Source organism: Canis lupus, chromosome 37 (genome assembly GCF_003254725.2).
Source record: "Canis lupus dingo isolate Sandy chromosome 37, ASM325472v2, whole genome shotgun sequence".
Lineage (NCBI taxonomy): Eukaryota > Metazoa > Chordata > Mammalia > Carnivora > Canidae > Canis > Canis lupus.
Genome location: NC_064279.1, coordinates 20,317,382 through 20,337,696, shown reverse-complemented (window position 1 = coordinate 20,337,696; position 20,315 = coordinate 20,317,382). Strand labels below are relative to the sequence as shown.

General features: G+C 35.1%; 1 protein-coding gene and 1 pseudogene across 6 annotated transcripts in view; one reads left to right on the top strand and one right to left on the bottom strand.

The window, feature by feature from the left end:
* ERBB4 (erb-b2 receptor tyrosine kinase 4) overlaps positions 1–20,315 on the top strand; it is a 1,110,465-nt gene that overhangs the window by 163,572 nt on the left and 926,578 nt on the right. The gene's annotated exons all lie outside the window — the stretch shown is intronic.
* LOC112656786 (ATP-binding cassette sub-family F member 2-like) lies at positions 1,353–20,006 on the bottom strand (annotated as a pseudogene).

The window sequence follows — 20,315 nt, the reverse complement described above, 5'->3', positions numbered from 1 at the left end:
ATGGAATATTACTCAGCCATCAAAAGAATGAAATTTTGCCATTTGCAACAATGTGAATGGAACTCTAATATATTATGCTAAAAGAAATAAATCAGAGACACAAATCATTTTACTGCTATGTAGAATTTTAAAAACAAACAGATGAACACAGGAGAAGAGAAGGAAAAAATTAAATTAGATAAAAACAGAGAGGGAAGCAAACCATAAGAGACTCTTAACTATAGAGAACAAACTTGAGGATACTGGACGGGAGAAGGGACATGTTAAATGGGTGATGGGTATTAAGGAAGGCATATGTTGGTGTGATCAGTGGGTGTTTTATATAAGTGATGAATCACTAAATTTTACTCCTGAAATCGTTACTACGCTGTATGTTGGCTAACTTTATTAAAATTTTTTTAAAAAATGTAAAAAGAAAAATCTAAGGAGAAAACTCACATTAAACTTGTTTTAAAGTAGTAAGGGAGGGGATCCCTGGGTGGCGCAGCGGTTTGGCGCCTGCCTTTGGCCCAGGGCGCGATCCTGGAGACCTGGGATCAAATCCCACGTCGGGCTCCCGGTGCATGGAGCTTGCTTCTCCCTCTGCCTGTGTCTCTGCCTCTCTCTCTCTCTCTCTGTGTGACTATCATAAATAAAAAAAAAATTTAAAAAAAAAATAAAGTAGTAAGGGAACAGATAGTGATGCTTAAATAGGAAAGTGTTATGGTAATAGTGATATGTAAAGATGAATCTGGAAATAGTACATGGGAGGATTTTAAGAGGCAGGTGCCGGTAAGTCCAGCAAGATGGGGGACAACCATGAGCAACTTTGCCAATTGAGGCTGGACGTTGAAAATGTGCAGTATGTGCACATAGGAAGCAGGCATTCCTTGAAAAAGTGCTGGGAGTTGGTAACATGTTCTACTGCTATTTCTAGTTTGTTTATGGCTTCTTCTTTCTTTATTGGACACTTTGTGGATGTCACGCAGGTCTAAAAGTTACACTGTTAAATAAGTATTTAAAAACCAACCAGGACTAAAGTCCTGGTCCAGAGCTCCAAACCCGAAGCAGAAAGGAATGGGGGCAGTGGGCTGGGGGGTATTCTTCCAACATCACCAAAGCCCAGAGAAGGACCCTAAGCTCTTTCACAGGCCAGCCCAGGATGTGGGCCGTTAGGCTGACCCTCAGGTGCCTCTGGCTGCATCCCTGTCAGGTCAGTAACCAGCAAGGTGCTGACAGAACAGCCAGCCAAGTCCAGACATGGACAAAAGTAACTGGAAGGACAGGAGCCGGACAGGTACTATCCAGCTGTAGATAAGATCACAGAGTGTGGCTAAGGCAGGTGGGGGCAGGGGAGGGGCTGGGGAGGGGCTGGGGAGCAGTACTGCAGCAATGCAGGAGTGTGGCCCCAAAGGCCCGGCCCAGCCCGGGCAGAGGCTCACACATTGTGGGTCCTCCTGGTGAGCTGGGGCTCTTCGCCCACCAGCTTGGACTTGAGGTGCTCCTCGTAGGCCAGGATGTCTCCGGGCCACTTGGTTATTGCTTCTCACAGACCCAGATTTCCTGGGCAACCTGCTGAATGAGTCTGAAATCATTGCTGACCAGCATCATACCCCTCTCAAACTCATTGATGGCATCGGCCAAGGCGTCGATGGTCTCGATATCCAGGTGGTTAGTGGGCTCGTCCGGAAAGAGCATGTGCGGACTCAGCCAGGACAGACACACTTGGCCCTTCTGCCCATACACAGGTTCCGAATTGGGCTCACCTGCTGTTTCCCAGTGAGACCATATCTTCCAATGATCTTTCTCATTTCTTCCTTCTCCTTGATCTCTGGGTAGTACTTCATCATGTACTCCAAAGATGAGAGGTCTAAGTCCAGCTGCTCTTGTAAATGCTGATGGCAACGCCCTATCTTGACATGAGAGTGTTTTTGGATGGTCCTGTCAGTGGGTAGTAGCTCTCCAGTTAGCCGCTTCAGAAGAGTTGACTTCCCTGCTCCATTGGGCCCCACCAGAGCCACTTATGTATCAAGATTGATACCAAATTCTAGATTGTTGTAGATGCAAGGCCCATCTTTTGTATACTTGAAGTTCACATTTTGCACCATAATGACAGGTGGAGGAATCTTGCCACATGGTGGGAAATAAAATTACAGTGTCTTGTCCCTCACGACCCTCTCTGTCAGTCCAGATGCCATCATTTTCTGTAGTGTTTTCTCCTTGCTCTGGGCTTGCCGGGCCAGCTTGGCACTGCCATGACCAAATCTAGCAATGTAGTTCTTCGTGTGTGCAATCTGATCTTGCTCCCAGTGAAACCTCTTCTTCCGGTTCTCCTCCAGCTCCAGCAGTGTCTTCACATATTGGTCATAATTACCCATGTAATACTTCAGTTTCTTGTTGTGCATATGAATGATGTTGGTATAGACACCATTCAGAAGGTCCTGGGAATGGGAGACGAGGACCAGGATGTGCTTATAAGTCTTTAATTCTTCTTCCAACCACACAGAAGCCTCGAGATCCAGGTGGTTGGTGGGCTTGTCCAGGAGCAGCATGAAGGGCTGAGTGAAGAGGGCTCTGGCGAGGGCAACCCTCATTTTCCAGCCCCCACTGAAGTCTTTCAGCTTCTTGCGCTGCATGGCAGGAATGAAACCCAGTCCATGCAGGTTCTGGGAAGCCCTCATTTCCACCTTGTCAACATCCAGCTCCGCCAGTCACTTGTAGAGCTCCATGAGCTTCTCACACTCAGCATCCTCGTGAGCCAGCTGCTCAGCCTCCCTCTCCGGCATGGCCTGCTCTGTGTCGACTTCCATCACACACTACAAGGGTGTCTTGTCACTAGAGGGCATCTCCTGAGTCAGATGGTAGATGTCAATGTGCTCAGGGGTGGGCACTTCCCGTTTCCCAGTAGCAGAGAGCAGCATGGACTCTCTAATTCCGTGTAAGCCAATGAGGCCATAATGATGGCCCGAGTTTAATTCCTTTTGGTGTCACTGATTAGCTCTTGACCATGAAAGGTGAGGGAGAGGTTGATAATGTGGGCTGCAGTGCTGTTGGGGTGAGAGGCAAGGACACCAGTGACAGCTCAAGCAGCAGCTTTCTTCATCTCAAAGTCCTCTAGCTCCTTGGTCAGAAAATCCACTTCTGTGGTCTCTCGGCCATTGGCCTCCTCATTTTTCTCCTTTGCCACCTGTGGTTCTGTGACAGTATCTCCATTTTCCTCGTGTCCCTTTCTGGGCCGCTGTTGTGCTTTGGCAGCTTCCTTCTTTTTGGCTGCCTTCTTCTTGGCCAGGTCAGAGGGCGTGGTGATGAACCACAGGGGTACGAAAGTGTTCTTACAGGGAGCTGGGCCTCACTGCTCAGCCTCTGTCACAACCTATTTCTAATTTATATTCAATTAATCTCCAGTGATTTTTTTTAAATGATTTATTTATTTATTTTTGGAAAGCGAGAGATTGCAGGGGATAGGGGAATATAGAGAGACAGAAACCCAAGCAGACGCCCGCTGAGCCTGACACAGGGCTCAATCCCAAGACCCGAAGTTCATGACCTAAACTGGAATTAAAAGTCGCACTCAACTAACTGAGCTACCCAGGCACTGCAGTGATTTTTAAGATTACAATGCTTATTACATTAACAGCCAGCTAAGAAAAAAATAATAATTTGTTATGTGGGGTAATAAAATTAGGTAATAAGTATATTCAGTTTTAGGAAACTTATTGGTGCAAATTTTTGATATTTGATAAGTTGAAGAATAAGAACTTGAATAAATAGACCTGATAAAAATCTATTATTTGTTGCTATTGACATTATGGTTGAAACTATGTGAACAAATACATACAGTATTTAAGGCAATCAAGGCCCAAGGGTTATGTTTTTTTAACAGAAATGTAAATGGCTTTCGTGATTCTGAACATTAAAATATTAATAAGATTTGGGGTTTGAGAGTAGGAAGATAAGATTCCTAAAGTAATGGGAAGTAAAAATGAGAATAATATTACCAATATGTTATACATTTTCTTAATTTCCATTAATTTCAATGAAATTCATTACCCCTAAAAGTTTAAAATTCAAGGCCCAGGATATTTTATATAGCACTTTTTAAAACTTCCATTAAAATATCTTTAAAGTGATATATCTTATGATTAATTCCCTTATATTTCCAAGTAGCTATCAATGAGAGTTACCATGACTAAATGTGTGTCATTCTCCAGGCTGATGTCTTATACTCTTCCACATTTCATCTTTGGTCAACTAATCATTTTATTAATTTATCTGTTTTATCTATATGTTTCTTTAATTCTTCATTTTATTTTCTACATTTCTCAGGCTCCTAAAAGATTTCAAGAGGTAGGATTTTAAAAATGATTTTCTAAGACAAAAAAAAAAATACTACCTACTTTGAACAAAATTAGTATATTCCTTTCAAGAAAAAAAAATCTACACTGCTAGAAATCTAGATTAAATAAAGTGTCTCCAATGGATTAATCAGATGCATACTATAAAACATATTTTATCATTAAAGTAATGTTAAGTTTCAGATCAAAGAAAATTGATATTGGTAAAGAATAAATAATAGAAAATTAAAAATTATCAAAAAAAATTTTAATCTTGGATATATACTTGTATCTTTTAAGATCTCTTACTTTAAAATGTTTCCTTTTTGTGTTTTCTTTCAATGCTATGTGGAAGGAAAGGAAATTTAAGTATAAGGATTACAAAATCAAATGCATAACACGGCCACACAGATAACATAAGTAAATGAAGAGAAGTACGATCAACCCTGTCACGGGAAAAATGTAATGTCTTGTCCTGAAAGAGGCAATGCCACTCGGTTCCAGCTAGTACCATGCAAAAAATATTAGCCCAGTTTTACATGAGCTTCTAATTTATCAAGAAATTAATATCTTTTTATGAACTCTCTCCCCACTTTTAAGCTTTACAAGTAATTTGAGAATTTTAAACAGCATAGAAGCCAAACAAAATATAAAACGGGCCTTGTTTAGCTTGTGGCCTGGGTATTTTAGCAACTTTCGTTTTAGAAACTTCTGAATCCTAGATCAGTACTTTGCAAACTTCGATGTCCATTGCAAAGATTGTTAAAATGCAGATCTTGTTCAGAAGGTTGGTCTCAGGTCTGAGACTGCATTTCTCATGAGCTTCTCAGGTGCTACTGCTGCTGTTGCTGCTGGTTTGTGAGCCACATTTTGAGAAGTAGAGTCCTATAGTGCTAGTCCTATAGCAGACCTTATGCATCTTCCAAGCTGGGTGTGATGATTGGCCTCATCTCAAAAGACAATTCCCATTGACTGGTAATGATTACCAGGAATAGTTTGTCTACTGTGAGCGAGGAAAAAGTAAAAGAGTGCTGTCATGTGTGTCTTATATTTACCATCCCTGAGTTAATTTGGCCTTCTCAGTTTACAAACAAAGAAACAGGTTCAGAGAGATTAAATGACTCCTCTGCCTTGTACATCTAAGTGTTTACACGACAAAAACTAGTATTTCTGGAGACTATATTATTATGCTTGCACTGCCATAACAGAATCCCACAGGCAGAGTGACTTAGACACATAAATTTATTTTCTAATAGTTCTGGAGATTGCAATTTTAAGGTGAAGGTACCAGCCACGCAGCTTTATTGAGAGTTGTCTCTGCTAGGCTTTTATTTACTTTATTTTTATTTTTTAATAAAAAATATATATTAAATATATATATTTGAGAGAGAGAGAGAGGGAGAGAGAATGCAGTGGAAAGGGCAGAACGACAGGGAAAGAGAGAATCCTCAAGCAGATTCCTCCTAACTTACCATGGAGCCCCAGAGGGATGGGTCCCAGGACCCTAAGATCATGACCTGAGCTGCAATCAAGTTAGATGCTTAACTGATTGAGCTGCCTGGGCACCCCTGGTAGGCTTTTATTTTATTTGTTTAACTTTTTTTGGTTATTTATTTATTTATTTATTTATTTATTTGAGTAAGAGAGCACAAGGAGGGAGGAGAGGAAGAAACAGGCTCCCTGCTGAATAGGGAGGTGATGCAGGGCTCTATCCCAGAACCCTGGGGTCAGGACCTGAGCCTGAGGCAGACACTTAACCCTTTAAGCCACCCTGGTGCCCCTCAGCTAGGCTTTTAAATGCCTGTCTTCTCTCTGTGTCCACATATGGGTCTTCCTATGTGCATGAGATTGAGAGAGACATCTCTAGTGTCGTCGTCGTCGTCGTCGTCGTCGTCGTCGTCGTCGTCTCCTCCTCCTCCTCCTCCTCCTCCTCCTCCTCCTCCTCCTCCTCCTCCTCCTCCTCCTCCTCTTCTTCTTCTTCTTCTTCTTCTTCTTCTTCTTCTTCTTCTTCTTCTTCTTCTTCTTCTTCTTCTTCCTTATTTTCCTTCTTTCTCTTCTTATAAAGAAACTAGTCCTATTAGATGATGTCCTACCATTATGACTTCATTTAATCTTAATTATTTTCTTAAAGGCCCTATATCCAAATACAATCATGTTAGGGGTTAGGCCTTCAACATATAAATTTTTAAGGAACCCAATTCAGTCCACTACAGAGAGATTTTATTAATTTCAGGTTAATTTATACAACTGTAATTAATCATCATTAATAAAAACATACTATTGAATGCCTTCATGACTTTGATAAAATTTTGTGGAACAGTTGAAATCTATTTAAACAAACATCTGTTCTTTTTTATTCATATGATTTTAGTCCATAAAACTGAATGCAGAAAAAAATTTTAAAGCAATTTTTATATTATTCAAATAGGGATACTACATGTTCTAAGTTATGTGTCCTTACATTTATTAGTGATACTCTTGTGAGCAAGATGTGTATCATTATTGAAAAAATAATTTAGAAATATTAACAGAAATCTGTTCTCATTTACTCTTTTTATAACAACCTTTTCCAAGAGCTCAACAGTGTGGTAGCTGTAGACCTTGCTGACCAAATCTGTATACTCCATGATCCCAAGCTTTCCTGTAAAGAATCTTTATATCCTTAATATTGAAAGGTGTAATTTGTACCACAGAGCTAGTCAAGGTCAATGTTCTTTCTCCCCCCCCCCCCCATAACTTCTATATCCTCTGTGAGAGGTAAGCTATTTAATGAAGCTGAGATAATAACCTAATTGTCATTTTACTTCATTATTGCTTTGTGAGAAAGTGATATTTGCAGTCTTACCAAGCTACAAAATGAAAACTGTCAAGATTCTTAATGTAATTGTGGTTTATATCAGATACACCATAGTGAGCATCAGAGACAATATTAGAATTAGTATTAGAATACCTGTTTCAAGTTCATTCTTATTTTGTAAATAGTATGTAAATAGTGTCTAAGCAGATTTTGTCAATCGAATTTATGTCTCTTTAGAACACTTGTGCTTTGAAATGGTGATACCTGCCTTCGTGACCTCATTGCCACTGAATGACATGTGACACATATGTAGAGGATTTTATTGGATCTGAAGGGGCTGTGTATGTCATGTACTGAATTGCCATTGTGAATTTGGCTGATGTGACTGGGCAGGCTTTTTGCCTTCAAGAAACAACTGAGTAAAGACAGTTTTCCTCAATAGGAAGCTATTCTTGGGACACTTGGGTGGCTCCATGGTTGAGTATGTCAGTGTACCTTCAGCTCAGGGCATGATACCAGGGTCCTGGGATCAAGTCCCACATCAAGCTCCTGATGCAGGGAGCCTGTTTCTTCTTCTGCCTGTGTCTCTGCTTCTCTCTGTGTGTCTCTAATGAATATATAAATAAAATCTTTGAAAAAAAAAAGCTATTCTCATCAACATATGCTTGTGGTTATACAAATTTTAGAAAATTTAAACATATTTTTTGCTCTTTGTGTGCTAGTTAGCTTGAAAACATTATTTTGATATATAGATGGAAGAGTGTTAAACATGTATAAAATGGTGCAAGGATATCATTAAATATGAAACAGATTTTACTGACTTATCAAAGACTATTTGTATCCTATATGCACTTGTTATTTTAGTTTTTTACCCCATTAAATTGTTTGTAATGGAAAAATACTTTTATTAAAATTAAGTTTGAAATGAAGTTATAAGTTTTTATTTTCTGTACTTGTAGTTAATTCAGTTTGAGTGATAGTGCTGAATTTGCAATAGATTGTCAATACTTTTAATGATATTTGGTTTATGGTCCTTAATATTGTTTCATTTTCTATAATTTCATCTTAGAATTGTTACAGCTTTCTTTGCATTGTTATAACTTTTTTGCTTCATGTTTTCCTCTAAGGCTTATGATTTATGTATTCTTATTTCTGCTCTAAATGAGAATGAACACATTTTCCAAAACAGCTTTTAAAAAACCTCATCAGCACAAAAAGAAAACTTCATTTAATCAAGAAAATCAAAGAGTTCACAGGATAATTTGGGTGTTTTATTCTTACGTAAGCTTATATATCTTTGAAAATTTTTGTTTGGCTAATTTAATTATATGTCTTTGAAAATCTTATTTTGTGATTCTCAAAGAATGATATTAGTTACGTATTCTAGATGACAGAAAGGCTAATTCTGGGTTCAGAAATTACAAGCAAACATATTTTTTCAACCCTTTTTTTTTCACTTAAAAAGATTTTGACTTTCACAAATTGTGTGATTTATTTAAGCTTGAAGCAGAGACTGTAATCATTCATAGTTAGCAGTCTGTTATACACACACGTACACGCACACACACACAAAACTAATCTGTTACAGCTTCCTAATTCAGAAGACTGCCCTCCCTGTCTCCCACTGAAATAAGTGATCCTGAATGGATAGAGTACTGGCATGCATAGAATGCAAGTCAGTCTTAATAGCCAGAATAGTGTATTTTGGGGATGGGGGAGAATGGAATTTATTTAGAGTCTGCTCACAGCTTAATCTGCAACCACAAGTGTCAGTGGCCTTGGCTCTCACTCCCAGCTTCTTTTGATGAGCCACAAAACTTTTTTGCCCTCTCCTGAATAGAGAAGGTATAATTTGCCATAATAATCAAAACTTTGTATCATTATGGTCACAGCTGATTCAGCTTTTTAATGGTACATTTAAACGGGGAAAAATAAGTATGAACCTTATGGGAGAGCTTACATTGTTTGTCAGCCTTTTTATTCCCTTTCTTTGGTGTTTTGTTTTGCTTGTAAAGGCTGCCCAGTTGTATTATCCCTGGCTTCCCTACTCTGCAAATTGCTGACTGAGAATTCTTTATTAGCACTAGTAGGAGTCAAGGGGCTTTAGACAGAAATTCATTTTTTTGAAAGAAAAAAAAACAGATTCTAATTGGGCACAGGACAACTTGGAAAAGCATAGCATGCACAGTGTAAAAAATTTTGGCAATACATGCTCTGAATCACTTCCCGAGTATTATCCCATCTCTTTCCTCTCATCTCCCTAAACAATCAACTAGCTGTATGCTAGGTTGATTCAAAAGAATGGCTAATTGCAGAAGGAATTAGAACTACTCAACAAAACCAAAGTAAGAAGTTGTAGCTCAATATTGAGATATGCAGTATTCCACATTTGAAGTGAATTTTTACTAGGTCTAGATTCTTCAATAAACTGCCAAGTATATTTTTTTAGGACTTGTGGAATGGTGCCATTCCAGAGTGCCAACTACATGGGTTTCATGATTTCTCTTAAAATATTCAACATATTAGCATCGATAAGTATACTTACTTATACCCTGGATCTCCTTCCCATTACCTATGTGATATCTGTGAGTCAAGTTCAAATCTATAGAAGAAGAAGAAGAAGTTGGTAGTTCTAGAAAGATTTAAAAATCTGAATATAAGCTTTCATAGAGGCTGGTTTAGCTGTGGTATAATTTCACAGTAGGTTGAAAAAGAAGATAAAGTATATATCCTAAAGCTGAGAAATTAAATATATATATTTTTAACTATTGATAGATTATGCCTATGCTTACTTGGTACTAATGTGTCCATTTAAACATGAAAGATCAGTTACTTTGCACAGCTAAACAGGTGATATTATTACATGTATCGGTTTACTCAAGTAGATAAAATGTACACTTTTATTTGTTCTCTTGCATTGAAAAATGCAACAAAATTGTATTCCAGTGTAAATTCTTATATAAATTGATTCATTTGACAAATGTTTATGCAACTGCTTTCCAAATAAATATGCAAGTTTTTTTTTTTTTTTAAGAAAACAACAAATGCAGTTGTCTTAAATATATTTGCTCTCAAGTGTAAATTATTTTAATTTGTCTTTTAAATAGATAGCTGGCTTTGGTTTATTCTTATCTAAGTTTATTGTTAGATTTAAAGTTTCATGATAAATGAGACTATAACATTCAAAATATTTATAATTCAGCAAAATAATGATTGTATTAGATTTTTTATTTGTCATCCATATATTTTACTTTTCAATGAAGAATATACAATGTATTTCTTTTGTCAATAATAATGAGGTAAAACAATTATCAGTCAAATATCTGTTTATTTTAGTACCTAACTTTAGTTATACCAAAATGATTTTTTCCATAATAATGTCTTAAAAAGATATAATGAAAATAAATTCTCTTTGTATTGTATATTATGCAGAAAAGTTTGCATATGCCATTTAATTGTACAATTATGAAAATTATACACCTTTTTAAATTATATTATCTAACAACATTTAAATTTTAAAAATATAGGTTATCATCACATAAGTATGACTCTGGTGTATATACCTTGTATTCTAATTATAATGGAATATATTTTAAAATGTTAAATGTAATATCTGCTCTTGGTCATTTTTTAGCCAACACATATAATATGCAATCAGCAAATAAAGTTTTTCATGTTTTGAATTCAAGTGTTTATATGTGTTTGTAGGCATGTAAAATATCTTTTTAATTATGATGGCTCAGATGGGAAAAAATCAGATAAACGGACTACAAATGACATTTGGGAATTGTATATCATAATTAAATTTCAATTTTTATAATTAGACCTGTTAAATTACAGGTCTTTTAAAAAGTATAACTTTGTCTATGAGAGGAATATATAGATACACAGTTGTATGTTTTCTGAGTTAAATTCTTGTTGCTCTGAGATCAAAATTACAAAATTTTATATAACATTTCTATTGAATTATTTCTTATACACTGAAGATTGTATTGGCAGTGACTATGTCATGATATTAATGAAGTTTTCTATTTGGGAAATATGGCTATTCATAAGCCATTTTAAAGTTTAAGAATGAGATATAGCATTATTTGGTATTGCAACTCATCAAAGTCTGTGAGTGTATTAGGGATAAGTATCAGGAGAAAAAATCATATTATATAGCTTAAATGACAGTTTTATGTTTTCTCTTTACTAGTCAGATTGTATTAATTTTTAAAGAGCGGAAACAAATTTCTAGCATATCAAAATGGATTTGTACCTAAATAGAAATGATATATGAGTATATGCCTAAAAAAATAAAACACATCGTTGATGATCTATAAGAGCATATATTATAAGTGCTATTATCTTTTCTTTAAAATTAGCAGCTGAATTGGCTTGTTCCTTTGTTTAACTTATTTTGACTTCAAATTAAGCCTTTATTTTAGTATCTTGTTGGAATTAGTTAAATATTTGGAAGTCATGATTTTGCTAGATTCTACCAATAAAGAAAAACAGAAACATAGCTATTGAATTAAAAACTTTGGGATCCCTGGGTGGCGCAGTGGTTTGGCGCATGCCTTTGGCCCAGGGCGCGATCCTGGAGACCCAGGATCGAATCCCACATCGGGTTCCCGGTGCATGGAGCCTGCTTCTCCTTCTGCCTGTGTCTCTGCCTCTCTCTCTCTCTAAGTGATTATCATAAAAAAAATAAAAAAAATAAAAAAACAAACAAAAAAACAAAAAAACTTTATAATAACAGAGTAGAAAAATATGTGTAGCTAAAAATGAGATTTTTTTTACAACTCTTTGAAATGTTCAATTATTTATCTCAAATATTTTTATAATCTGGAAAAATTTTTCTACATGAAACTATTTTTAAATGTTATGCCTATACAATTGTATGCCTTCTATGGCTACAATTTATTGTACATATTCTATCTATTAAAATGCTTATTAAGATATTATATATTGATCATGTAAAAGATACACTTATATGTAAAATGTTGATACACCCAAAAGTATCAGAGTATTACAGTATATAATGAATTTGATGGTGCAAATGTATATGCCTGAATAAGTGTATTTCCCTTATATTATTGATTTAAATTTTAATTTTCATAATCTTTTATTAGTATATATAGAAAAAGAATGAAAAAAAAAAAAAGAAAAAGAATGAATCCAGATCCATTTTGTTGTGATTTAGTATAATTTATGTTTATCTCTTTTACCCATGGCTTCAATATCTTGGGTTAGAAAAGCTAGTTATCCTGTTCTACTCCTCTTTTCAAAGTATAGAAAAACTTTCATATTTCTGCTTTTCCATATTAATCAAATGATGTTATGATAACCATGGGCCAGGCATTGCCAAATAGATATTATTATCCTTTTTTTTTGTGGACAAGTGATTGAGAATCATGGTGGTTAAATAATTTGCCTAAGGCAATATAGCTATAGTTGCCAGAAATATATTTCAAATTAGTGACTGGCAAGCTACAAACCCCTGGCTCTAACTATTATTCTAAAATAGCTATAGAAAAGCTTTCTTCTAAGCATGCATTCTCTGCACTATGGATTTTGTTTTCTAGTATAGAAAGTCTGGCCCAAATTTTTTTATTGATTATACGAATGCAAGTGAAAGAGTTGATTTATAATAATATTCTGAAGTGCAGTGTGCTCTTGAAGGTCAAAATTTCAGTTATGATATTTGCTTTACAGCACATATTCAAAATATCTCCTCTTGAATATACCAACTTCAGAAAGAGCCACTCTGTCTTGAGGTCAGCCTTCTGAGAGAAATCAATGCTCATTCAGTCTGAAATATTTATTCAGTCTGTTTGACTAGTGATGTCTAGACAAGTAGTGCATTTGACCCAACTAATGTAGAACCTCCTTGAAGGCTCGTCTATTTGACCAGTGATGTCTAGACAAGTGATATATTTGACCCACATGATACAGAATCTTCTTGAAGAACTAAAATCAAGATAGTTAAGACTTTATTCATTTAATCATATGCACCATATTAAAATTTTGTTATACAAAAGCTGGTTTATATTGAAACTTTTCCATAGTTTAAAAAATCTTTATAGGGTTTAAGGATGGCACTGGGATACATTTGAGAGGACACATTTGTAAAACTTAACAGTTTAAACAGACTTAACCTCTTCATAACTGCTATTTGTTTAGAAATTGTTTCTCCCGGGAAATTTTTCGATTACAACTCAAATTATGGCCAATTCAAAAAGTATGTGCTGCATATTAAAATACCCTATTTAATGTTAGTTTATTTTTCTTCTCTAAGAAACTTAGAAATATTGAAGATGACCACTTTCTGTGATGGAAAATAATTGTCTTACTCTTCTTAAAATCCCACAAAATATTTATACCACGGTCATTAACAAAAATAGACAGTGTCTACTAAGTTCAGTCATGTAACAACACTGACTTCTGACCCATAATGTACTAAATATTAGAACAGATATTATTACTAAGACATAAAGTTGCTTAAAGAATTTGAAGGGGAAAAACAGAGATTATTTCCGATTGCCACAGGGAAGCAATAACAGATGGTTTGTGAAGAGATTTAGATATGGAACTTGGAGGTTCCAGGAAAGGTAGACCTGTAGAAATGGGGGCTGGAGGATAGATATGCAATCAGAAGTCCTGTATTGAGGCCAGGGTATGGGAAAGGGCGAGGAGTGTATGACACCGTAAAGTTTTGTTTTACTTGTGCACAGTAGCAGAATGGCTGAGAAAGATTGGAAGTTAGCTCTGGAAAGGTATTATGAACACTCTGGAAGCCTCCAAGATTCTCTGATTGTGGGACTATGAAAAGTCTATTAAGTTTTACAAATAGGAGGTCATTGTGGATGCCTTCATTTTGAAGTGATAGAAAGGTTCTTTGTCAGGGATAGTGAAGGGTCAGTTTTCCACAAATAGATCCTAGACTAACAGTGCTGATACAGAAGAAGAACATTGGCTTACTTCTAGTGTCTTGATAAAATAAGGTTATGTGATATTCTGGGTTCTGAGCAGTGCGTTTACATACAAAGGTGCAAATTCTTTTTGAGACAAAAGTTACATCTTTGACTTCAGTGGAAACTTTGTATATCCCCACGGGCACATATTAAAACAGAACAAAACCAAACCCAATAATGACATTCTCTCTTGGAGGAAAAGAAAAAAAAAAAAAAAGAAGAAGAGTAGAATATTCTTTGTTTCTGCAGCAAATGTAATTTTTAAAAATCTTTTCTCTGGTTAGCATGAGTTTTCTTACCTTTAAGAAAACACAGAAAATCTTCACAATAGAATATTGGGTTCTGTTTCCTTTGATGTAGTAATGCATATACAATATTGCACTAATGATTAACTGCTGTGCCCCTAAGGTTTTCCCCAGACAAAACCGCCTTTCAGCAGATTCCTTATCTGCTATCAGGGGAGTGTTTACAGCAGCTAAAACTCTTAAGCGCCTTGTCTCTGAGACTGATGGGGATAATTAAGCCAGTGTTTGCCAGCCCTCTGCTCTTCTTTTCTGTGAGGTTGGAAACCAGGAAAAAAGGGATGCATTAGCCAAAAATAAAACCCTGGAAATTCATGTTCAGCAATTCAGTATAGATTTTATTGGTTGACTTTCCTCCAAACCTTCCACTTTGTGACATATACATTTCTAAACCTTTAGGCAGAATAGAAAATTGTTCTCTTAATACACATCATCTAATTTTCTATAAAGGAAAAATATATATTTTAAAATGTAATTAAAATGTATAATATATTTAAAGATATACCTCCAAGTTTTTAAATAATTATTTCTGATTTGATGGCACATATCAAATTTAGAACTGGTTTAATATGTATGGTGACGTTAATAAATAGGGAGTGGTATTGTCAGTCAAGACTTTTAAAAATGGTCTTGTGGTTGAAGGCTTTGTTGTTTTTAGAACAATAGTTATGGTGAAATTGCTTGGCAAAATATGATTTGCAGTGCTTTATTCCCCCTCCCTCCCATCCTCTGGATCTCCGGAGGAAGAATTCTCATAAGCAATTTTAAATTTTTATGTAACTCAAACACCCCTACACCCAACATGGGGCTCAAACTCACAACCCCAAGATCCAGAGTCATGAGTTCCACCAACTGAGCTAGCCAGGCACCCCCCATAAGCAATTTTAAATGGTTTGTACAGAAATGTAACTGAAATAGAATAATTTATACCAATTGCTCATGCCACAAGTTAGGGCAGTATACTATCTTAATCTATACTCAGTGCAGTTTTTTTTTTTTTTTATCATGTGTTATAAACATCTTTTGACCCCAAGGGTTCATAACTGAAGTTAGATTCAGAATCCAGTGTTTAATTTTGGTGAATGATTGCTTAAGACATTATTAAAGCATGAATTTTTTTTTTTACTTATTTAATTCACTCTTAATAAATTGTCGATAATGGCAGGCAGCATTTAACTTCTGTGATCTTTGGTCCAATTAAGACTATGCTACGCTATAGTCTTTCATATTACTTAAATTGTTCATAGTTCAGACAAAATGACTACATATGTGTGTGTATATGTATCTATATACAAAGAATTCCAATAATTAAAAAATACATAGTCTTAATGTCCAAGAGATTCAAATTAAAAACCTAGGTTACAATTAGCTAAGATGCCACATAAGATGATAAGAATTTACTCCCTTTTTAAAATTTATAATCCTCTATTACTTGAACAGAACATTTTTCAGACAAACTGTCTGCTCTACAAGTGTACTTTACTTTTCCCTATTTTAGGAGATAAACCAGAATATTGTCAGTCAGAACCAAGCTGAAGATTGACTGTATTATTTGGTAACAGATACTCTGCTGGCTACAAATGTAGAATATGTAGGGAAAAAATGATCTTATGAAAAACTACAAAAGCATATATAATATTTTAAAATAATAGTAAGATAACATGGATAAACAAGTCATTTAAGGATTTTATGAATCATCCTATTGGAAAGATTAACATAGTTTTTTTTTTAAAGAAATATGTTCATGTTATAGAAAGATATGACTCTACTCAGAAATGGACATATAAATAATAGTTGATATGTATGAATATTAATATTGTCAAGCAAATTTTTTTTTTAGAAACTTGAAGATATCTATATAAAGCCATTTAGAAATACTCTCAAAAGCAAGATTGGCCTAGAAAATGTACTTTGACAAATAAGAAAGGAATTGAGTACACTATGTTCAAGAGTAATCTAATGGAGATTCTGGGTGAAGCCAGTGAAAATCAAATGAATCCATCACCATGAAAACCATCATTGTTTGTCCATTATCTAAACCCTCACAGCTCAGAAAGGATACTTTGTCCCCCCCCACTGTGCTTACCTACTACTATATTCTTGCAGTGTAATGTAGTATCCAAGTGACCGTAGGTCTGAACAATTTCAAGTCTCTCACACAGTGCAGGGCAGCACACAGTACCTTTGATAGAAAGCTACATTTCTGCACTCTTCATTGTTAAGCAATTGTAAAGGAGTCTGGTAAAAGGAAAATGTCAGACGTGTTTATGAAACCATTTTCAGTTCCTGGGCTTTAGTGTGGGCAAGTGCATATTTCCCTGAAATGAAGATGGGAAAAGGGAAAGATGAAGTATTTCCAAGTATTAAGTTTGATGAAATGAAGCTCTAGAAGATTTATTATAAATTTCTTCTTAACTATCTTTGGTCTGCTTTCCACAACTAATCTCTAACAAGTGAACACACACACACACACACACACACATACACACACGGTAACTGTTTTTAAAGGCATATTCTCATTTCATTCCTTCTTCACAGATAGATAAGTATACTAAATTGATCTTACCAATTTATCATAAGAGTGGGAGGACACCATCAAAAGAAACTTTATAATTTATTATAAAGAGGCAATGACAAAATATTTAAAGAAAATGAATCATTTTTTATTTTAAAATTAATTGTTCTGAATGAAATAATATTAGTAAGGATCTGTGTTGTGAACAAAAGTGAAATGGAAGAAGCAAAAGCTGAGAGACACATTATCTTGTGGAATATCAGCTTTTTCCATTTAATTTTTGAAAGATAAAACACTGATATCATCCATTATGCATAGTATTTGTGAGATATTTTATTTATGTATATTAGAATTCAAATTATCATGTTTAAAATTAAATGCCTAGGTTACCAAAGTCCTTCTAAATGATGCTAACAGAACAAAATATACTCATGTTTGATTTAGAAAACCTAGAATCTAAAAACATCTTAATAAGATGTTTCTATGAACACATTACAAAGATAGCAAAACCAAGCAATTCATTTTATTTTCCTGTAGAAAATAGTATGATAGGTAATGTTCAAGTAATTGGCCTCAGCATGAGCATTTAAAGTGCTGAGGTAAAGTTGGTAAGTACAATTTATCAAACAAAGGGTTTTTTTATGTGGGTCCATCTGTCTATCTGGAAAGCAAGTGTGCTTGCTATGAGTTTATGATTAAAAACTAGAGAATTTGCCTAGGGAGTTGTAAAAATAAGTTGTTAAAATGTATTAACTTGTTATTTAGATAAGCATGGAATACAACAAAAAGTAATACTTTTCTTTCAAGGATTTAAATATTAAGTGATAAATTGTGACTAACATGCTTTTTTTGAACTACGTTTTTGATGATTAAAATAATTTCACTGTTGGGAGGAGAAGGAGCAATAAGAAACAAATCGTAGCATCAGTATAACCTTTAGATTTTTTATTCTGTGTAAACCAACATGAATAAAAAACCATTTAGGGTGGTGTATCTGGGACAGACTGACTGGCCTTTCTCCCCAGTGATGGAAGGAAATATGTATAACTTGATTAATGATGTCTTCTTCTCTTGTTATATCATATTTGTAATTTGTGTAGTTTGTGGGGATCAGTGCAACAAAATGGTTGCCCCCCCTTCAAATTACTGGCTAAAACAGTCTGCAATGAGCAGTTTAGAGCAGCAAATATTATTTAAAGATACTGAACTTGTTAACAGAATCAGCTTCTTACAGAAAAGGTCAGATAGCTTTTACGTTCAAAGTTGGATATAGTTGTAAGAATAAAAAAGAACTGTTTTTACCTCTGGGAGTTTATTTGAACCATATTATTGTACATAAAGGGGAATTCATTTAATTTTATTTGGTGCTTTTCCTTAACCCTAGTGGTCCTGAACTGCACAGTATAAATTTCCCTTACAACTGACATGGTTAACTTCTTGAGAAAAGGTTGGAAGTTGAGGTGGGAACAGGTGATATGTAAGTTGTCAGTGCTTTAGCCATGCTTATTAATATAAAATTTTGATTTCTTGTACTATATTTAACCCCATCATAGTTAATGTAACATATACCCTTTAAAAGTTAGATTTTATTTAAATTCTGTAATAAATTCCATACTAAGAAGTTGACTATTTAGGAGTACATTGTAATAATAATAAGATTTTAAAGTGTCTTTTTTGAGAAGCTGGGAAAAAAAAATGGGCTCACAATTATGAGACTAACCAGCAGCATTGTTAGGCCTGAAGCTTTAGCATGGCAATTTCTTATCTCTCTTGAGTTTTTCTATAGCTGTTAAGCTAAAGCTAGACAAATGCCACTCAGCAACCTTCAGTGGCTACTTAAGGACTTTAATGGGTTTGTAGATCAGGGCTCTTTTTCTTTCCAAAGGAAGCAAACTTCGTATTTTAGACCAGTTTTGTACTAGCCATGAGGAGGCCCATTTTGAAGTTTATTTAATGTTGATAGTTTGCTTGTGATTTTGTAATACAGAATCCTCAGCCTCTTAAAATAAGCCATTATTATTCTTCAGAATTTTCTCAAAGATGTAATGGTCTTGTCCATAAAATGTAAGAACACCTGAGCCTACACATAGTAAAATGATACATGAAGAATCAAATGCCAATGTAATTTATGAATTAAAGATGTCATTAAAAATTGAACTTGAAAATAGAGCTTGTGTTTTTAAAATACTAAGTCACCTTTTGTGAAATTATTCAAATTAGTTTTAATAGACAGTAATTTTTAGATACACAAATTACATATCATAGTCTCATTTCCCTCTTACACTGTTTTCTGGGGACAGGAATTACTGCCTTATTCAACATTAGATCATTAAGTCTAGAACAACTCTTTGCATTCAACATATGGTTAATAGGAACTTCCCGAAAACAAAATGAAACAAAGGAAAAGAAAATGAACAGATATATAAATGTTCCCAAGTCCAACTCTAGTTTGTAAAAGCCACTTGGAAATATTAAATGATTTATACCCACTTTCGTTTTTCAGTTACCTTCTCATTTCTCTTTCTGCAAACGCATCAAAGAGTCTCTTAACTCCAGAATATCCCCATACTGGCAATGCTGGTTTTCGGGAGCAACCCCACCTCACTCTATGTCTGTAAACAGATTTGAGAGGTGAGTCTAAAGATAAAAAGCTTTTCTTTTGTGAAATTGCTGGTATAAAAAATGAGACTCTGAGTGCTACTCAGGTTGTTTTCTCATATACATATGTTTATATATATATATATATAAAATATTTGATTTATTTATTAGAGAGAGAGAGAGGCAGAGATACAGGCAGAGGGAGAAGCAGGCTCCATGGACGGAGCCCGACGTGGGACTCGATCCCGGGTCTCCAGGATCAGGCCCTGGGCCGAAGGTGGTGCTAAACCACTGAGCCACCCGGGCTGCCCTATATATGTTTTTATGTATATGTTCCTGTATATGTTTTTATATGTGTGTTTGTATACATGGGCATGTATGTGCGTGTGTCATTATGTACTTCACGTACGTACCTCTGCTTTTCATGTAAACATTTCTGAAGTTATATAGTACCAATAGGTAGAACACACTGAATCTGATCTGAAAACGTCCATATACTTTTCTTTCCCGTCGCCTCCTCATGTTAAGGCTCTGGTCTTCTTTACTTAGGACTTAATAAAATCTCAAAGCCCCTCAAGAATCTTTGGGCTTTTCAATTAGTAAAAGATACCACATGACCAGAATGGGTGCTAGGTGAAGGGACTTAAGAGTACACTTATCTGATGAGCACTGAGTAATATGTGCTACTGTTGAATCACTATAATGTATACCTGAAACTAAGGTAATGCTGTATGTTAACTACACTGGCATTAAAACAAAACAAAACAAAACAAACAAAACAAAACAAAAAACACTTCTATCTTACAAAAAAAGATGTTAGAAAGATGTTAA